Below are 19,583 nucleotides of genomic sequence, written 5' to 3'. Positions count from 1 at the left end.
GCCAGAGCTTGTGTATTTGTCTTTCCAAATCCTTTAATAGGATCACAACCATAGGCGCTGACTCCGTGGGTGCTCCAGGGCTGGAGCACCCATGGGGGAAAAAATGGTGGGTGCTGAGCACCCACCGACAGCTCCCTTATCAGTTCCCCCCCCCCCTCAGTGCCTCCTGCCAGGACCCACTGATCAGCCCCTCCCCCACATGCCTCCTGCCTGCCGCAATCAGCTGTTTAGCCACAGGCAGGAGGCTCTGAGGTGGTGGGGGAGGGGGAGCGAGGACACATCACACTCAGGGGAGGGTGTGGAACTGGGCAGGAAGAGGCGGGGCAGGGGTAGACCTTGGGCAGGCAAGGGGTGGATTGGGGTGGAGCCTCGGGCAGAGCTCGGGGGTCGAGCACCCTGGAACCTTGGAAAGTCGGCGCCTGTGATCACAGCCACATTCAGGATATCCTATGTACCTTAGTCCTCTGCAAGGCTCAGACTGCAAGTGTATTGTAATGTACAGGTTTGCCTTTTTGGGGTTTTACCTTGCAATCCTTCACTTCCAGTTCAGCCCATAACTCACGTTTAGCCACTCTCAAAGAAATGCCCCCAAGGTCCTACTCACTTTGTGCCTAACTCTACATGGACACGGCACTCAGCGGTCAAAGGTTATATTCTCACCCCCCACTGCAGCTGTTTTATGATGAGTAAAAAGGCCTGGGATGGAATCGGGAGAGTCTGAAAGCCCTGGACTGGGCCAGGAGAGGATGCACCCAGCTCAGGGACTGTGGAAGGACCCCAGAGGGCCTCAGGCCTAGAGGGCATGCTAGAGGTGGTCCTGCAGTGCACGCTGCTGGGCGTATTCCAGGCAGCAGCATTGCTCAGCAGCATCTAGGCACAGGCTGATGTAACTTAAGCCCCCCCAAGGACTGAACCTAAAAAGGTATCCGGAGCTGCTTGCCCCAGCTGTCTTTTGTACAGGCTTTGATCCCTGTCCTCTAAGCACAGCCATGAACTGGGCCCTGCTGGGGAGACTGGTGGGATTCTCCAACTAGCATTCCCCCCCACCAGGGCTGGGGTTTGAGCTCAGGCTCCAAGCAGCTTGTTAGCTGTGAGGCATCACCAAGACTTAAACCACTCTGTACATTCCCCATGGGTGCCAGAGATTCCACCCGTGGGCATTAGGCACCTACAGGATCAGGTTTGGAGAGTGTCCATTGCAGCTAAAGGGACTTAGAGGCTATCCTAACATTGTGACACCTTTTCAGTGATTTTTGAGACCCACCAACCTCTTAACACTGACACACAATTAAGGACCTAGCCACCGCCTCAGACATTACATAATTTATGGAGAGGCCTTTTGGTGCTGAAGTCTGCTGTTTGTGGCTCGAGCTCTGTCTCCCTGCAGGGAGAGATCTGTTTGCTGCACCAGTACTCAAACTACACACTTGTTAACTACACAGGACGAGGAGCAACGGTCTCAAGTTGCAGTGGGGGAGGTTTAGGTTGGATGTTAGGGAAAAAATTTCACTAGGAGGGTGGTGAAGCCCTGGAATGGGTTACCTAGGGAGGTGGTGGAATCTCCATCCTTAGAGGTTTTTAAGGCCTGGCTTGACAAAGCCCTGGCTGGGGTGATTTAGTGGGGGGTTGGTCCTGCTTTGAGCAGGGGGTTGGACTAGTTGACCTCCTGAGGTCCCTTCCAACCCTGATATTCATAGAATCATAGAATATCAGGGTTGGAAGGGACCTCAGGAGGTCATTCTATGTGTCTACCCTGGAGCAAAGGGAAGAGAGGCCTGTTCAGTGTCACAAGTACATGGGTAAAAATCCCAGCCACATTGAAGTCAATAGCAAAACTCCCATTGACTTCAATAGGGGCAATATTTTATCCCTTTATTTCCTCCCAGGTTAGTGCCATTTAAAGAGGTTTGTAGCACTCCTTCCTCCAGAAGGAAGGGTAAGTAGCATGGATTTGGTTCTATGCCAAGCATTTCTGGTCACCCTTAATATTAAGGTTCCATTCATATGGAGCCTACAAAGGGTTAATAAGTCAATAGATCTTAAGAGTTATTGAGGTCAACAGGTTGCTTTTAAACTATGGTTTATAGCCACCTATATCACCTTCTATAACAGCTACGACTCATGTCCAACAGGCTTATACCATCTATTAATTAATCGATGTTTAACTATTCATGGTAAATAGGTCCAATGGCCTGTAATGGGGTGTTAGATGGCGTGGGATCCGAGTTACTACAGAGAATTCTTTCCTACGTATCTGGCTGGTGAATCTTGCCCACATGCTCAGGGTTTCAGCTGATTGCCATATTTGGGGTCGGGAAGGAATTTTCCTCCAGGGCAGTTTGGAAAAGACCCTGGGGGTTTTTCGCCTTCCTCTGCAGCATGGGGCACGGGTCACTTGCTGGAGGATTCTCTACACCTTGAAGTCTTTAACTCATGATTTGAGGACTTCAATAGCTCAGACATAGGTGAGAGGTTTATTGCAGGAGTGGGTGGGTGAGATTCCGTGGCCTGCATTGTACAGGAGGTCAGACGAGATGATCATCATGGTCCCTTCTGACCTTAATATCTATGAGTCTATCTATGATTCTATTAACCCTTTAAATGGTTAATATAAAATTTTCATTTATAAAAGCATGATTGGGTTTCCCCTGAAGAAACCCACTGAATGCTTTAGGAGTGCCTTTGGCACGTCATTAGAATTGTAGAATTTAAATCAATAGCATTGTTCCTAGATTTCATGTAGTCTATGGGAAAATAGAAAAGACGGAGAATAATGTTCAGTGACTAACCCTAACTCCAAAACTCAGAATGAGATGGAAGATATTGACAGTTTCCATCACAGGAGAAAGTCTCTAATCTTTGAAAACTGGTTTTAGTTGGAACTACAGAAGAGAACTGATCTTACTCTAGTCTCATACCCATATTGAAGAGGGGACTCGTATTAAGAGATCCTATTCTGAAAGACGACCGGGTTTTCCAAGTCCTTCCAGGTTAGTGCTTATGCTAGTTCAGTGTGTATTAGCTGGCTTTAGTTTTTACATTAAGAAAGATTTTGGTAAGGTTTATACATCCTATTTTTAGGCTAGGGAAAGAAACGGCTATTTTATCCTAATGAAAAATTCTTGAGATACTGAGGCTGGATGTAAAATGTGATTTTTTTTTAAAAAAAACCTAACATCTGGGTGCTACCATAATGCTGAATGAAGATGCAGTCAAGGTTGCAGCCCCACTGAGCCCCACTAGGCATGGTGTCACACCTAGTAAGAGATGGTCCCTGGTTCAAAGAAAGGATGGGAAAGGAAATAGGCATGGGGAAGTGGTTTGTCCCAGGTTACACAGTGACGTCTGTGGCAGAGCTAGGCACAGATCCTTAGACAGCTTGGTGTAAGTTGACTCCCGTGAAGTTATGACTATTTACAGGACTCAAGTTCTAGGGGAGTGTCCTATGAACTGAACCTACTGCCTCTCAGTTATATCTACCATGAAGGTCTCAGGCATGAGGAGACCTACCCGCCCTAGCTTTGATTGAGCTCTCCCACAAGGGCACGAGTGATGAGGTACATACTAGGGCAGCTATCCCCTCCCATGGCTCATGTTGCCATGGTTATATTCTAATTTTTAGCATGATCCTTTGATTCGAATTAGCATGGGTATGTCTCCTTGAGCTAGGAATTCCTACCCATGCAACGTAGACACAACCATAGCTGGTTAACCGCTTCCTGCTCAGTAATTACTACTACCAGGGTAGACCAGTTGGATAGGAAAATAGCTTGATGAGCTGGCAAGAGATTTAGTTAGATTTTCACAGCTCCCACCTCATCCTCAGGGATTCTGCTCCTTTTATCTAGCTCTCTACCTTTCTGGCACTGAAAACTTCTTCTAGAAAGAGCAATGATGGTATCAAGACCATAAAGGGCTCTTACCTGGCACCTGAGTCACTACCTCTTGGTGTAAAGTGAACACATCACATCTATTGGCCACACACTCAGGATCCTCATTTCATGCACAAACACAACTCGTTTATCTTGCATAACAGTGCGGTATGTTTTCCAGTTTGCCAACAGTCCCGCACATTTGGAGTTGTGGTACATAGTAATGTCTGCATTTGTATTGGCTAATTGTTACAGAGTGGCATCTGCCATCTCCTTCAGATATACTCACCACTGCTACAGCATCTGTTCCATCATTGTTCCTGATTCTGTATCTCACACTGAACTAGCGAGGAACAGATCTGTTCTATTTTAAAAGAAAGATCTCAGTGTTTCAGAATGAGAGCTGTGTAATTAAGAGGCTCACAGCTTCTGCACACATTTATTTTAAGGCCAGGTCTTTAAAATGGGATTATTTTATAGAAGTCCAAGGATATAGATTTTTAGTGCCAGAAGGGATTATTCTAACCAACAAGTTCTGTGTTATGTATGAGGTCTGACCTCACCCAATAACATCAAGCATATTGTGATGGGCTGGACCCCCTGGGATGTCACCTAATGTGCTGGGACACCACTGAGGCAGACTACTCTGCCATCTTGGGCCCCCTTTTACCTGGCCTTGCGGGGCTAGGCTCCCCTGCCTTTTCCAGCCAAGCACACAGGCAGGTCCCCACCCAGCTGCACAGAGAGACACAGATCCGCTCTGGAAAGGCTCAGCTTAAGGGGCTTGCCACAGCACCCAGATGTCCATCCCCCACTTGGAGTACAAACCCAAAATTATATGAAATTCACCTCTTCCCTCCATGTGGAGGAGGGTGTACACAACTTCTTGCCCCCCAGTTAGAAATCACATCAGCTGGGTTATACTGTAAACCAGAAATAAAAACTAACTATACCAGGGGTATTTTAAGCAGTTAAGGAGGTAGCAGACAGAACAAGGCAGATTACTAAGAAAATAAAACAGAGCATGCAATCTAAGATAAATACACTAAAGAAACAGGTTACATGCAAGTTCTCACCCTAAATGTAGTTCTAATGTTCTTCACAGGCCAGACACCCTTCCAGCCTGGGTCCAGTTCTTTCCCCCAGTTCAGTCTTTGTTTCCACCAGTCACCTTGGGTTGAGTAGCAGGAGAACTCACAACCTGGGATTACCTCACTCCCCACCTTTAAATCAGATTTGCATAAGGCAGGAGTCCTTTGTTTCCTAGTTTGATCCTCCTTCCCTTACAATGGAAAGAAGTCCCAGGTAACATTTTAGTATCAGGTGACAAGACAACCTGACTGTAGGGCATCCACAGGAAGGGCAAGCTTTTCACAGTCTATTGTCCTTGCTGATGGGCCATCTGCCCTGTCTGGCTTTTCCATTGTTGTACCTGAAGTGTTAGCAGTGGGAGTCACCGAAAGCAAACATAGTTGAAATACAGATATGTAGTCAATATTCCTAACTTCAGATACAGAAATGATACAGGCATACAAATAGGATAATCACATTCAGAAAATCATAACCTTTCCAATGATATCTCACATGAGCCCTCTTGTGTAAAGCATATCTCAGTTATGTCATATTCATATCATAAGCATATTTTCATAAATATGGAATAACATGTCACACCCATCCCTATGGAAACCCAAAGATGTCATGTTTCATAATGCATTTTTTAGACTCCATTCAGAGCAGAGCATCAAGTTTTAGTCATTCTATTTGAGGCAAGGCATTAAGATGAACAGTGTAAGGAAATAGAAATGATAAACAGAATGGAGGGGGTTATGAGAGGTCAATGGGAAACAAGTTTGTTTTGTTAACGGAGAAGACAATTAAGAGGCAACAAGACTGAAGTGTGAGCTCAAAGTTATTGCAAAAATTAAGACTGACCTAGTGGAGTGGTGCATTTGTGTTGTGTCAGAAGGGACCCAACACATAGAATAGAGGCCTCAGTGAAGAACAGGGTCCCAGTGTGCTATGTGCTAAGACCATCCATGCCCTGAAGACTCAACAGACAGACAAATTACTATCCCTAGTTTACACATGGAGAACTGAACCCCAACAGATTGAGAAACCTGCTCAAGATCACAGAGGGCACGCCTGTGGAAGAGTAAGGAACTGAATGCAGGTCACCCATTCACAGGCCAATGGAAGAGCAGAGTGAGGTCCAGGCAAAAAAATTTGGATAATTACATGGAATTTGCTACATTAAGGGCCACATTTTCCTCAGTGGAAGCCTGGCTGCTTTGTTTAGGTGCCTAATCTACTCTATATAGGTTTTTACCACACTCATCTGAGCACCTGCAGGAATGCAGCAAGCAATGTGACTAACATCCGTCATGTTTGTTCTCTCATCCTCTCCCTGGGGGAGCAGTATGCAGTGGAGTGTTTTGGAATATTTTTATAATACGTACGTGTTGCTCCCTTTTCATGTAGGAGAAGGCAAGGCCAAAGAAATGCACCCTGCCCTTACAGCGGAAGGTGGGAAGGTTTGTGATAGTTCTTCATTCTGGTCATGGCCCAGCTTCCAAAAACCTTTCTCCTGCCTAGATGTGAATAGCTCTTTTGAAGAGCCCAATTCAGAGGTAATGGACAGCTTTTTGTGGGAGTAGCAATTCTATGGTGGTCCAAAGGGATATTTTGTTGCATGTAGATTTCCCCCTCAAAATTAGCAATTGGGGGGGGGCAGAGGTACTAGAGTATGTTTGCCAGCTTCTGGCAAACAAATGGCCTTTTAAAATTTTTTTTATTATATATGTCTTGAAAGAGGTTCAGAAGCTTGAAGAGTTAATAACAGTTTTAAATGTTAGATAGGCTAGAGATGTCATTTCCTGGAATCATTTGACAAGACAGCCTACCCCAACACCACTGTGGCTAAATGCAGGCCTGAAAGCAAAACTGGAGCAACGTCACTACCCTGACTGGATAGGTAAGTCCCACTGTGGATGCGGAAGTGTTGATCCTGAAGCCTAGTGATAGTAGTTTGTCACTGTTAACTATTTCACTGCTGGTTATTTGAGCAGAAACCACCAACAGACCCAAACCAATTCCTATATCTTTCCAGGCACCAAAAGCCCCATGCATCGACACACCTAACCCTTCCAGTTCTGCAATGCAGCTATGTAGAATCACTAAGATCTGTGACATGAAAGTTAAAAGTTTAAGGACAGCAGAAAATTGAGTTTCCTGTCTAAACACAAGGATGTAGAACAGATTGGGTTATTCTTCTGCATAGTTTAATAGTCTGTTTCAGTGAAATGCCAGAGAATTTAGGTCAAGTTTGCTGTAGGCTATAGGGTCTTTTCTGGTAATGATGTGAAATATACACAGTGTTTCTTTTCCCAGGAAAGGAATGGGTGGATCACTTTCTGCATCCCCATGGAGATCTCACAGCTTTGCCCTTTCCCTTCCCAGTTACACCTGTGTTTTACACACAATCTTTCTAGCTTCTTCTACAGTCTGTGCCCCCCCTTCATGAGCACATTAAGCCTGTACTCCAGTTCCTGCCTGTTTCCCCATTCATCTGCTGCCCATTTAAGCCTGTAACCTGTTGGATCCAAGTCCCAGCTACATTAAGGGCCAGCATCCTTTCAGTCCATGAACCACTCAGACAGTTGTGCTCTACATTTGTTAATGCAGATCACAAAGCTCAGGGTAGAGTGTGAAATCCTTTTCAGTCAAAAGGATCTGGCTATGGAATGAGTTTTCAGAGGTTAGAATACTCCAGAGTCTGACCATCTTCAGGAAACTCCTAAACACTGTAGTAAAGCTTTTCTTGCATAGCCAAAATGACACCTGCAATACCACCCCACCTACTCCTGCACGTCAAAAAAACATAGAAAAAAACCATCCCCGAAGCAAGGTTTCTATAATTTCAGTTTATTATTTACCAAGGAATGTCGCTACATGGCAACAGTCACATGGTCATGAAAAGCTTCCATGGCACCACAAGATTGCCACTGATGGACAAACAGAATATTCCACCACGTCATCTTAAACTGCTAGCGAGAGATTGATCTGGGTGGTGTTCAATCTGCAAGAAGGCTGTCACCCTTTGGGATTTGCCATGATGTTACATAAGAGGCCACTTATTCTATGTGTCCACACACTGAGTTATAGCAGTATAACTTTAGTGGTATAATTATGCTGGTATAGGAATGCTAGTGATTTCCCCGCAAAGACAAGATCAAAGGCCTAGATTTTGAAAGGTAGTTAGGTATTGCTCTGCCTAGCCCCAACTTATTGCACAATAGCTTCTCATGAAGCCCTCAAGTGTTTAAATAGAGAGACTCAGGTTTGAGAATTTGGGCTATTAACTGGATGACTCTGCTAAGATGATCTGCAATGAAATAGTAAACAATGACACAAATTGTCATTAGATTTCAGAATCACCACCCCTGCCTTGAAATTGAATGGAGGGATTCATACCTCCTATGCAGCTATTGTCTGAAGCTGTTTGCACATTCAAGATAACAATATGGCATTGGTTTACATCTGGCAAATCATCAGGGCTAAGTATTTAGGATGAAATCCTGGTCCCAATAAATAGCAATAGTCCCATTGCATCAGTGGAGATGGGATTTCACCCTTTGTTTTAAATACCAAGCTTAGATATTACGGCAATATAGCAAAGGATGAACTCTGCAGCCAGTTTTCTAGTGGGGTGAATCCCATAGCATTTGAAATGTCATGCACAAACAGCTTGTGAATCCCTCATTTTGAATCTTTCACACATGTCCCAGATATAAGTTCTTGGCAGGTTGCGTTAGCTACCTGTGCCACTGAGGGCTAAATTTAAAGCATTTTCTTTAGTTTTGTTCACTGATACAGTGATCTGTATAGCACATCACGTATTTCTAATAATGGTTAACCTTTTTGAACAGTTAAAAAAACAACTTTAAAAAGGTTATTCCGTCAGGTTTTGGAACTGGCTAGAGTAGAATGATGTTGAGAAAAATACTTAGGGCATCTATTCAATATGTAAATGGGCTAACTGTGTTGTTTGAAAAGACGGTTATTTTAAACAAGTTTCACACAGAAAGGATCTGTACAAGTCAGTGGACCCAAAATGGAGTTAACTGTTTTAAATAAATGCTGAACAAGATAAAAAACATTTTAAAGGTCATTGCATCACTACCTCACTCTGGGCAGAATGTCTGATGTGACCTAGACCAGAGACCCATTACAGATATAGCCTGGAGCAGGATATTTTGTAATCTGATTGCCACTTCTTCCATTTATTGTGCTTGTTCCCCCATCTCCTTCACCTCTTGTTTGAGTGAAATTGTAATCACCCACTCTTCTGTTTAGCTGGGGGCAGAATTTTGAAAGGCAGGAAACAGGATCAGCCAGAGCTAAAAGGTGTCTGTGTTTGTATGGGAAGAAGAGATGTACAAAGAGGAGGAGCTGAAGGAGGGACGCAGCCAGAGACTGAAGTGATGTTTGGATGGCAAAGAAAAGCCAGAGAGAAACTATAGGAGGGGAGTTCAACCATTTACATCATCCAGATCATGAGCTTTACATTTCACTGTGATCTTGTGCACAAAGTAGTATTTCACTGATGTCAAATGGCCAGTGTTATTTCTCTAGCACCTGGGAAGTCCTATGCAGAGTCTGTATCAGAAGGGCAGGGGAGTTGGTGCTTTTTAAAAACTTTGGCTATATCTACACTCCAGGCACAGTTGTACTGCTCTCCCATTGGCATAATTAAGCCACCCCCAATGAGTGGCAGTGTCTCACCAACATAGGTCTGTCCATACCAGTGCTTCTGTTGGTGAAACTTATGTCCGTTGGGGACCCCCCACACACACACCCCGACTGACAAAAGTTTTACCGACAAGGGTGCTAGTGTAGACATAGCCTTTGTTTCCCTTCCAAACTTTGTCTCCATCTTTGAAACCCCAGGTGGTTAATACCACTCAAGGGAAACAAAAAAAAAAATAGACTAACTCCGCAGGGTTCTCATTTAATCATGGAAGGCTTCTGTGCCAAGATTTACCTCGGGGCAGTTTGTCCTAGGACATTTGGCCCAGATGTTAGCTTGTTAAATAACCAAATGGCGGAGGGTGACAATGCATAGAGAACCTAAATACTTCATTCCCAGAGCACTTTCTACATGAGTAGACATTGGAGTCACACAAGTTAAGCACTTCCTTAAGTGTTCAGAAGACTGGGCCTAGCTAATGGTGTAATTTGAGCACTGCAGAGGAAGGAGAAAAGTTAAACATGCAACCGTCTTCAAAATGCAGGAGCTGTCAATGGGATGGAAGTGACTCAAGGGCTATTGCAGTAACCCAGATGTCACTTCACAACAGCAAAGAAGAATGTGTGTTAGCAAATGCTTGGCAATTTCAGCTGCAAGTATTTGAGATATGAATGACTGAGTTACATGATTCAGTTAAGAAAGCACCGTAGGATGAATGACAGGCGAACATCAGACATGCCCCCCGAATATGCTGGGAGAAATCACACTGGAGTGCGGTCCACCACACATGAGGCATAGAAACTGGTGGGCCCAGAGTAGCAGCTGGTGGTTCCCATTAATAAAATAAGGATATCCAGACAGACTGCTCTTCGCCTTATTGACCTCAGTAGGAGACGTTCAAAAGGGACCATTGACAGCAGAGAGGTCATTGTGAAGTTATGATTGCATTGGCATCTTAAGAGGAAGTAAATGTAAGGAATCAAGGACCAGAACTGACTGCTGACTCGCATCAGAAACCGCAACTTAAGTACACTAAAAGCTTGAGCTACCGTGTGGAAAGGGTTACTGAAAAGAGCAGAAAAAAAAAGATTGTCCAGTGATCATGGCACTAGCCAACAGCTTGCGAGACCTGGTTCAATTTTCAGCTCTGCCACTGAATCCATGTACAACTTTGGGAAAGTCACTTAGTCTCCGCCCCGGACTTCTCCACCTGTAAAATGGGGGATAATCGCACTTCCCTGCCTCACAGGGCTGCAAGGATAAATACACTGATCATCAGATACTAGTGACTAGGCCAGTGAGAAATCCAGATTAGCCTCATTACTACACATGGACACATTTAGCCTGCACACTGTCTCTCATGCTGCTCCTTATGCCTGAGGAGCTCCCCAAATTCACCTCATTGCCTTGCTTAAAACGCTCCTCTGCTAGGATGCCTACAAAAATCTCACCAATAATCAGGCAGCTGGTGTTCTGAGAGTACCGCTTATCATACTGACAAGTGATGTCTCATTGTTGCTTTGTGCTCCCTACATAAGTTTGCTGATCCACCTGTTGTCGTCATCTAGTCTCTCAATCCAAGTACAAGAGTAATCTAGATTTTTTTAAAATGGAAGCTACTGTGTGCTGAACTCTTTGGGGTGGGGACTGTCATGTTTCTACAATGCCTAGCACTGTGAGGTCCTGGACTTGAAGTGCTACCATAATACAAACAGCAACAGAATATTTGCAAATGTGAGAATGCTGCCAACACCAAGTTGCCATAGGGAATAAACTATCACCAGGACCAAGTGAGGGTGACAACATGGTCCATAGCAAGAGGTGCCAGGCTGAAGAGTCACCCTACCTTCAAAGCATTCTCATTGAAACAGTTCTTTTCTACACAGTGGGCCAAGTTTTCAAGAGAGCTTGGCTCTCAGTGAAGATCCTAAATTACGTGGTCATGTTTTCAAAGTGTTTCAGCAGCCACCAACTCCTAGCAGCTCATGTTCTCACAGGAATGCAACTATTTCCCACCTGTGCATTTCCCCTAGGTACCCTTGTTTCTGTTCACAAGCATTGTTTACTTGTATCCTCTTTGCAGTCTTTGCCATCCTGAGTATCAAATATGCTGTACTCAGAAACGATTGACAGGGGTGATCATTGCTATGCCTTGTCAGGCCAGAAGGGGGCAAAACTGCACTTGACAACTTCTTCCTCCTCAGTAGTTTTATACTGGTGAAGATTTTCTCTAGCAGTTTGGGAGGATGAAGGGTTTAAGATCATTTCAGTTTCCATTGGCCTAAGTGGATTTCCATTCTTTCTGAAGCCAACTACTTACCAGAGATATTTGTGTTAAAACTAGAGATTGCATTTTTGGAAGCTGACTGGAAAGAGACATTACAAGAACAAATACAATCATGCCTTCAAATTATTGATATGTACTGTGCAAGTATGGTCAAGTACATCAGACCTCCTATACAAACAGCAGATGGAAGCGGGGATCAGACAAGGGTCTTCATTCAATTTTAATATGCACTTGGCTCCTGCCTAGAAGGTAATGACCTTTTTGGGGTGGTTGGGGCCCTTAAGGAGGAACAAGAAAAGTAGGGTAATTAATAAGCTAGAGAAGGCAGTTTCTTGGGGGCTTTTTTTTGTGAAGGTTTAAGAAAAAGTTACAGATGGCAGGTTTGGAACTACTTATGTGATTCGTTTATGGCATGCTTACCTATGATACGGGAGTGGAAGATGGAAGCCTTCACAGGGCCCACTCTGTTAAGTGAGAATTCACAACGAATGCCATCAGCTCGGCAACCAAACATCGCTCAGCGATCTTCCGGTCATCAGAGCAACTCAACAAATCCTAATGTTCCTCCTCTGGGCCATACAATGTGACTCCTGATGTAGGCATTTGTCTCAATCAACTTCAGGTGAAATTGTGGTGGCTGCTTTATACCAGCCATATGAAAGAAGGGCCTCTCTCCCATAAATGCAATGAGAACGTGACTTCAATGGGAATAATCTGGTTAAATTTAAGTATGTGCTTAATTATTTTGCTGCTCAGGACCTTAGTGGATGGGGAAGAGATGCTATGTCATTTAGATTTTAGTAAGGAATAATGGTAAAGGGCAATGCATCTAGTTGCAGAAGGCAGGTTACTGAAGGAATCTGCTGGGGCTAATCTTATTTAACATCCTAATCTATCATCCTCTGGATGGTGGAATAAACACACTAATGAAATTAACAGATGATACTGAAGAGTTAGGAGGAGTTGCTAATACCACCCAGGACAGAGAAATAAAACACAGGCAACTAGAGAAGAGGTAGCATGTGCAGAGAAATAAAGTGTAATTCAGCTTGGAAAAAAAATCCAAGCATGCTAACATAGCTAAGAAAAATGAACTGAATCATCAACTCAATCAGAAGGAGACACTTGGTAAGTAGCAATACTGAAAGATCGATGAGGTTACAGAGAGCATGTGAGAGAGGAGTTGGCAGTGGCCCAGGGTGCAAAAAAAAGCCAATCCAATTTCAGGCCTCATAAACAAAGGTATTGTGACAGAGCTGGGACGGGTCTGAGGCGACAGTAGGTGGAAATTCCTGCTCCATTCTGGTCAATCGTTACCAGAAAGACATTGGCAAGCAGGCGGGAGCTTAGAGAACAGCAATAAATATAATCAAAGTCTGGAGGATTGACTTGTGAGAAAAGAGCTAAAGATACTTAATTTGGCTAAGCAGTGACTAAGTGAGGATGTGATACTCTGCAAATATTTCGGGGGGGGAGGCGTAAACACCAAGGAAGGAGAGGAATCTGTGTGTGCGATGTGCAGAACATATCTAGGAGTAATGGGAGGAAATTGAGAAAATAAAACATAGGTGAATATCGGGAGATGTGCCATGACAGTGAGATGAATTAGATGCATCAGTAGCATCAAGGGGAATTTTATAGCTAATCCAGACAATACATTACAAAATATACTCCCTGGTTTGGCAGGGAGATGGAGTCCCTCCCTCACCCTGCTCCCCATCGGATTTCTCTGCCTTCTGTGATCCACAGTCTGTTGAATTCTTCTCTGCTTCTCTGCAGAGCTGTATGTTTCTTTTGAGATCAGTGTTCATTCCTCATGTCAGGCTTCGGGACACTGCTATGCCTCAGGCAAGGGCAGCAGTAAGTCATGGCAGGCACCTATTTTTGCTGTCTCGATAAAGTAGCATCTAGAAGATGGCCAGGACCAGAGACCCATTGTGCTAAACATTGCACAAGAGAGTCCCTGCCCCAAAGAACTTACCATCTAAGGTCTGGTCAGTCTAGAGAGATCAACCTAGCTACATTCCTCTGGGGTGTGAAAACCCACACCCCGGAGCAGTATAGCTGCGCAGACTTAAGTCCCCACACAGACAGTTCTAGGTCAATTAAAGACTTCTGTCAACCTAGCTACTACCTCCCAGGGAACTGGATTACTGACACCAGTGGGAGAACCTGACCAACCTGATTGCCTTCTATGAGGAGATAACTGGCTCTGTGGATATGGGGAAAGTGGTAGACGTGATATATCTTGACTTTAGCAAAGCTTTTGATATGGTCTCCCACAGTATTATTGCCATCAAGTTAAAAAAGTATGGATTGGATGAATGGACCATAAGGTGAATAGAAAGCTGGCTAGATTGTCAGGCTCAATGGGTAGTGATCAATGGCTCAGTGTCAGATGGCATCAAGCGGAGTGTCCCTGGGGTCAGTCCTGGGGCCGGTTTTGTTCAACATCTTTATGAATGATCTGGATGATGGAATGGATTGCACCCTTAGCAAGTTTGCAGGTGACACTAAGCTGGGGGGAGTGGTAGATATGTTGGAGGGAAGGGATAGGATACAGAGTGACCAAGACAAATTGGACGATTGGGCCAAAAGAAATCTGATGAGGTTCAACAAGGACGAGTGCAGAGTCCTGCACTTAGAACAGAAGAATCCCATGGACTGCTACAGGCTGGAGACCGACTGGCTAAGCAGCAGTTCTGCAGAAAAGGACCTAGGGGTTACAGTGGAAGAGAAGCTGGATGTGAGTCAGCAGTGTGCCCTTGTTGCCAAGAAGGCTAACGGCATATTGGGCTGCATTAGTAGGAGCATTGCCAGAAGATCGAGGGAAGTGATTATTCCCCTCTATTTGGTACTGGTGAGGCCACATCTGGAGTATTGCATCTAGTTTTGCCCCCTCCCTCCCGCCGCCCAGAAAGGATGTGGACAAATTGGAGAGAATCCAGCGGAGAGCAACAAAAATGATTAGGGGGCTGGGGCACATAACTTACAAGGAGAGGCTGAAGGAACTGTGTTTGTTTAGTCTGCAGAAGAGTGAGGGGGGATTTGATAGCAGCCTTCAACTACCTGAAGGGGGGTTCCAAAGAGGATGGAGCTCATCTGTTCTCAGTAGTACCAGATGACAGAACAAGGAGCAATGGTCTCAAGTTTCAGTGGAGGAGGTCTAGGCTGGATATTAGGAAACACTATTTGGCTAGGAGGGTGGTGAAGCCCTGGAATGGGTTACCTAGGGCGGTGGTGGAATCTCCATCCTTGGAAGTTTTTAAGGCCCAGCTTGACAAAGCCCTGGCTGGGATGATTTCATGGGGTTGGTCTTGCTTTGAGCAGGAGATTGGACTAGATGACCTCCTGAGGTCTCTTCCAACCCTAATCTTTTATGATTCTTCTAACCCGCTGCCCGTGAAGCGTTGGTAGTGTCTACACTTGAAATGCTATAGTGCTTCAAGTGTAGACAAGCCCTTAATTCACAAGGCGGACAGTGGGAGGAGATGTAGCTAGTTTTACTGAGCTGATCAATGGCAAGTCTTCCAGTAGAACTGTCAGGGTCTCCTAAGTCCAAGTCTAGCATCCTTTCTACTAGGCCCCACTGCCTCTCAACTGAGCATTCTGTGCAATAAGGGTGTGACTCCTCAGACTTGTCACGGATGGGCTTTTTCTGTGGAGTGCAGTGAGGGTCAGTGACAGCCTGAGAGAGGTGACTAGAATCATTTTTCAAGTTTGGTCTGACAGAGTATGTCTGCACTGCAGTTAAAAACCCAGAGCTGGCCTATGCCAGCAGGCACAGGCTCTTGGGGCTCAGGTGAAGGGGCTGTTTAATTGCAGTGTTGATATTTGGGCTGACATGGGAGCCCAGGCTCTAAGACCCTGTGAGGTGGGAAGAGTCCCAAGGCTCAGGCTGCAGCCTGAGCCCAAACATCTACACTGCAATTCAACCGCTGGCATGGGCCAGCCATAGCTCTTTAATTGCAAAGGAGACATACCACAGTGAAAGAGCTGGTTTTGCTGTAGCTTGGCTAAGCCTGTTTATACTGTTCACTCACTTTCAAGTGTCATGTGGGATAAATACTTATGTAGAGCCAAGTTAAGCTTATTTAACAGGTATCTTTCTGAACACCTCTCTCAACTCGTATGTCTGGCAGCACAGATACCCTCTAGGAGCCTTTTTCTTAAACAGTATCTTATTAAATATAGCAGCCAGTACCTAGGTCAAAAGCAGGCCAAACGAGAGTGTCTGATGAAGTGACAAATATACACAGTGATAGAATCTGGACCTTTGTTGTGGTTCTTAACTAGCTCATGAAATATACAAAAAAAACCAAACCCCTAATCTGTTTCTCTTAGAAAATTAAGGTATCCCTAGTATATCAGCTGTAGTTTCTCCAATTTACAAATAAACCAGCCCACATAGACATCCATCCATCAAATATTAGATGAAAACAGAAAACTTTTGGTACCATCAATTTCTATGAAGGAGAATCACCTGTCCAACCACACCAGTTCCTGTCTCTCAGTAGATGGAAGCCTCAGACCAGCTGGACTGTTTTTCCACATAAGCTATCCTCTGTATCATGAGGGAATGGTAGCAAGGTGCTGCTTGACCAGGTTTTCTTTCTGGCTTCTCACACCTTTCTGGAGCTATAAGGGTTGACTCACTAGTGCCTCTTCAGAGACAGAGCAACCATGAAAGTGAATAACCTTAAAGGGCTACTGACCTACCTTCCCAGTCTAGGAAGGACTAACGCCATTTCCAAAGTCTGGTCCAGCCCTTCCATGAGGACACTGTTCATTCTTCAAATCCCAGACTCACAAAGTAACACCAAAATAAAGCTTACCTGATCAAAGCAGAAACCCAGGAGCAAGTTCTGTCCTAGTGCAAAACAAGCTACAAAACCCTTCCTATGACTTTTCTTTCAAGCTCTGCTCTCTTCCCCCATTTATAGAATCCCCAGACCCTTTCCCAGCTGGGTCAGACAATCCCTTCCCGCTAGGCCAAACTACCTGTTCAACAAAAGGCTCTGTCTCCAAACAGGGCTGGCTTGGGGCTTAAAGGTACAGACCAGCACACTCTGTTACAACCCTTCATTGTACTGTCCTCAGTCTAGATCAATGTGATCCAGAGACTGGGGGGAAGAATTGTAATGTAAATACGTGGGTGAAATCCTGGCCCGCATAGAAGTCAGTGACAAAACTCCCATTAACTTCACTAGGGCCAGCATTTCACCCATTGAAATCAACAGGTTTTGCATTAGTGATTTAACCTGGAGTAGAGTTAGGCGAATGCTGAGAGCATGTGAAAATCCGACCCACAGTATACACAGGGTGTGTGACATGCAGGCAGAATCATGTTAATGAAAGAACCATTTTTTTCCCCTCTTACTTTTGTTTAGTGTCAGGCTAGTGTACCTACAAGGCTTACAGGGCTTTATTTTGTTATATTATTTTATTTATTCATCTTTTGTTGGTCTCCTAATTGGGATATATAGTCAAACCTTTGATCTCTTTATGGGCTTTTTGCCAAAGCAAAGTAACCTGGGGTTCAATTGCTGATGCTCTGTTGCATAAATGTAAAATGTTACTCATGGGTAGGGGCCGGGGCTGTGTCATTCAGTGAATGAAAAAGTGAAAAATAAATATTTGAATGAAAAACAATAGGCGCTGAAATCAAAGCGGTGCTCCTGGTGCCAATATCTTGGGAAGATTAAAAAACATAATCTGGGCATGCATCTTCAGTATCTTTGTCAAATTAGTAGCCACACCTCTTTTTCCCTATTAACCATTAAAACTGAAGGCAGAGGTAATGTGACGGGGTTGGGACTCACCGCTGCAGCACTTCCTGCTGTTCACTCTGGGAATTAGCTCAGTTCATGCAGAGCACCCTCTGCTGGTGGTGTCCCATCAGCCTCTCGCCCTAGATTGGCATCTCAACCCACGTTGCTCCCAGCTCATGGAGTCCTCTTCAGGACACTGCCCTCCAACAGTGCCCTCTACTCTGGTCTCACCGCCTTCCAGGGATTTGGTGTTATCAGCAGTCCTTCTCTTTGCCCCAGCCACAATGGCCAACCTCACCCCAAAGTCTAACCCCTTTTGGCAGGGGTCTGGTGCAGTCCGTGATGGCCACTCCTAACAGCCAGGTGGAGGTGCGGGGGGAAACCCAGGCCCACCCTCTACTCTGGGTCCCGACCCAGGGACCCTTTGGCAGCAGCCTTCCTGCCTGCCCTCCTTCTCTCTGTTTGTCCATCTCTCTCCCTGGGACATTTCCCCTTTGGCCCCTTTCCACCAGGTAGGCCCTTTTTCTCAGGGCCCACAACACAGCAGGTACTGGGCAGGAGTTCCCATCTACTCCCCCACCTGCCCAGCACTGCTCTGTCCCTGGTACTAGTCTCCTCACACAGGAGACAGACCTTCACCCTCCTGGGCAGCCTTTATATAGGGTCTAGCCTAGCCCTGATTGGCTGGCTGTAATACTGGCCCTGTTTGGCTCTCTAACAGGCCCTCCCTGATTGGCTGCCGCCTTGCGCAGCCGCTCTGGCTTGTTGAAGCCCAATCTGGCATGGGGGTGGGGCACCGACCCGCCACAGGTAAATATAGTGCAGGAGGTCAGATGAGACAATCACAATGGTCCCTTCTGGACTTATAATTCACAAAGCTTTATTAAATGCATCAGAATTAGACATAGTGTCTGATGTTTATCATCATGCCTGGCATGATTTTGGATATGACCAATGGGTAACAAGTGTACCTTTGAAAATCAAACCCAGATCCTCCATGTAGTTATTTTGTATTTCAAGCCGTCAGAGGGCGGCCTGCCCCTTTAAGGGCCAGTCAGCCCACCTGTGCCATAATTAGCTGCATCTTAGTCAGAGGAGGCAGGAGACAGCTTGTGAGACACCTGGGCTGTGTGAAAGAGATGAGAAGAGTAAATTTGAGGTGGGGGTACTAGGGTGTTGGTAGGGCCTGAGGGGATTATAGGAGATTATTCTAGAGCTACTGAGTGATTTAAATGAAGGCAAGAAGGGGTGGGGAAATGAGCCTGGGGGATTGGTTGAAAAGCCCAAACAGGATGGGAGAATCTCGTATTTGTGTGAGTTTTTGTTACCCTAGAAGGGAATCTAGACTAGATGTGACTTCACAGTTTAGTCCTCGAGTTGACAGAAAGAGCAACTGTAGGGCGAAAGGTTTCAGAGTGGTAGCCGTGTTCATCTGTATCAGCAAAAACAACAAGGAGTCCTTGTGGCACCTTAGGGACTTAACAAATTTATCTGGGCAAAAGCTTATGCTCAAATAAATTTGTTAGTCTCTAAGGTGCTACAAGGACTTCTTGTTATTTTTGTAGGGCCAAAGGTGCTCAACAAGGGGTGCTCGAGGCAAAGGCCTGCCTGCAATGCCATGGCTTGAGGATAGGGTGGGGAGTGGAACTGCTTATATAGGTGCGCTTAAGCTTTTTGTCATAGCAACACTGACCAGGGTTTAATAACAGCGTCTCCTGGGCTTACCATCTCATCCCTTTGCAATTGTGTGCCTCCCCTTTCTTCTCAGCTGTGTTTTCATATAACACCTCTGTAGCAAGGGCACTGATCAATTACATGCAAAAGGGATGTTAGGGAAGTATTTGATCCATCCTCTGTTGTCTTTAATGCAATTTGTCAGCTAATAATGGGGCCACGTAAGTTACCAA

The sequence above is a fragment of the Lepidochelys kempii genome, chromosome 4 (assembly GCF_965140265.1).
Source record: "Lepidochelys kempii isolate rLepKem1 chromosome 4, rLepKem1.hap2, whole genome shotgun sequence".
Taxonomy (NCBI): Eukaryota; Metazoa; Chordata; order Testudines; family Cheloniidae; genus Lepidochelys; species Lepidochelys kempii.
The sequence above is the reverse complement of the archived record's forward strand: the minus strand, read 5'-3'. Positions refer to the sequence as shown.